At 42.1% G+C, this 2,380-nt stretch overlaps 1 pseudogene; it reads right to left on the bottom strand.

Moving 5' to 3' along the window:
• Positions 1-1,264: 1,264 nt before the first annotated feature.
• Positions 1,265-1,448, bottom strand: LOC111821158 (uncharacterized; annotated as a pseudogene).
• Between the last annotated feature and the right edge of the window lie 932 nt (positions 1,449-2,380).

Below are 2,380 nucleotides of genomic sequence, written 5' to 3'. Positions count from 1 at the left end.
CAAGCGCAGCATTCAGTTTGTGGATTGGTGCCCCACTGGTGTCAAGGTTGGCATTAATTACCAGCTTCCCACTGTGGCATCTGGTGGGAACTGGCCAAGGTATAGTGAGCTGTGTGCATGTTGAGCAACACCACAGTCATTGCTGGGGCCTGGGCTCACCTGGACCACAAGTTTGACCTTATGTATGCCAAGAGTAGCTTTCTTCACTGGTAAGTGGGTGAGGGATGGAGGAAGGAGAGTTTTCCGAGGCCCATGAGGACATGGCTGCCCTTGAGAAGGGTTATGAGAAGGTTGGTGTGGATTCTGTTGAACAAGAGGGTGAAGAGAAGAGTACTAATTCTTCCTTTCAGCCCTGCAGCATGTCACACTCACCGAACTTCATCTTCTAAGTTAGCTGAAAGACGTTAAAGCTTCTGGTTAAACTGTATTCACTATCAACTATGATCCTGTCCTATTTTTCCATGTGTATCTGTACGATTTTTCCATCGCGTCTCAAAGTAAAAGTATTAAGGGGAAAAAAATACCCAATAAACTAGGTAGGAGAACAAAAACCCATGGACAAGTTTTATTAACACATGTTATTTAAAACAGAAAATAAACAAACATATGTTATTGGCACAGGAAAAGACAAAACAGAAAAATAAAACAGAAAAGAGTACAGGTAGGACCAAAATAGTTATTGTTGGTTGCCATCCAGTTGATTTGGACTCAAAGTGGCCCCATGTGTGCAGAGTAGAACTGCTTCATGGTGTTTTCAAGACTGTGACCTTCCAGAAGCTGATCACTAGGCCTGTCTTCGAGCACCTCTGGGTGGGTTTGAATGGCCAAACTTCCAGCTAACAGTCACGGGCTCAACCATTGTGCCACCCAGGGACTCCTAAATAGTTATGGGGATGGAGATGGCAATGGGGATAAGTATGTTTCAAAGAGTTCTTCAAATCAGTAGGGAAAGGATTTTCAGATAATTACAGCTCATATGGGAAAACTCACCCCTATGTACTAAAAAAGCACAAGCATTAAGAGAATTAATGATATCTAACCAGACAGATATGAAATGTACGGGTGAGGGGTACTGTCAACAGCGATAAATCATGTTTAAAATATTTATTTTTACAAGTAAAGTTACCTGTAGAACATTATTTCAAAAACAGGAAGTAAACCAAATGCAAAATCTAAAGTAAAAACTTTAAACCTGTTAAAAGATAAAAAAATATAAAAGATACAGAGACAGTGACTTTAGTAATCACCACTAATGAGGAAGGAAACCAGTCGGCCTGTCCTTTCTCCCAGTCATTGAGAAGTGGTCTTTGTCACCAGGCAACACCCCAAGCCAGCCTCAGGCTCAGGAGAGAGCACTACAGTTCATCATCCGGGTTTCCAGAGCCCTACAGGTTGTAAACATTTCTCTGGTAACACACTACAGCAGTGATCTCTGAAAGCACAGCCTTAATTGGCCTGAATGCGCCTCAGATAGATGTTAAAAAAAAAAAAAAAAAACACAACACGTTTTCTAAGGGATAGGCTGATTGTAATCTCACTGGCCACTTGGAGAAAAAACATTGCAATAGACTCTCCTAGAAAACACTCTGAACTACAACAAGAAACCAAAAAAAAAGTTACAGGCTTAAAAAAAAAAGACAACACCTTGAAGCAACTACCTTCTTTAGAAAGGATCCTGTTGTTGTTAGCTGCTGTCAAGCCAGCTCCGACTCATGGCAACCCCATACACGACAGAATGAACGGCTGCCCAGTCCTGCACCATCTTCACCATCCTTCGAATGCTCAGGTTTGCAGTTGTGGCCACTGTGTATTTTGAGTGCCTTCCAACCTAGGGGGCTCATCTTCCAGCATTATACCGAACAATATTCTGTTATGATCCATAGGGTTTTCATTGGCTAATTTTCAGAAGCAGATCTCTAGACCTTTCTTCCTAGTTTGTTGTAGTCTGGAAGCTGCTGAAACCTGTCCACCAGGATGACCTTGCTGGTATTTGAAATACCAGTGGTGTAGCTTCCAGCATCTTAGCAACGCGCAAGACACCACAGTACAACAAGCCAACAGATGGTGGTGGATCACTTGCCCTCGAGTCGACTCCAACTCATGGTGACCCCACGTGTGTCAGAGTAGAACTGCGATCCCTAGGGCTTTTTTTAAAAAAAAAATTTATTTATTTTGTTGTTGTTTCATAGGGCTTTCAATGGCTGATTTTTCAGAAGTAGATCACCAGGCCTTTCTTCTGAGGTGCCTCTGGGTGGCGTCAAACTGTCAACATTTTAGTTAGCAGTAGAGCACATTAACTGTTTGTGCCACCTAGGGTCTCTTAGAAAGGATCCTAGACTTTGTTAAGTACAATTTTATTAAGAAATTTGGGGTTTCCAAA

This window comes from Trichechus manatus, unplaced genomic scaffold (assembly GCF_000243295.1).
Source record: "Trichechus manatus latirostris isolate Lorelei unplaced genomic scaffold, TriManLat1.0 scaffold00004, whole genome shotgun sequence".
NCBI classification, from domain to species: domain Eukaryota; kingdom Metazoa; phylum Chordata; class Mammalia; order Sirenia; family Trichechidae; genus Trichechus; species Trichechus manatus.
Note: the sequence above shows the minus strand (reverse complement) of the source record. Positions and strands in the feature narration are given on the sequence as shown.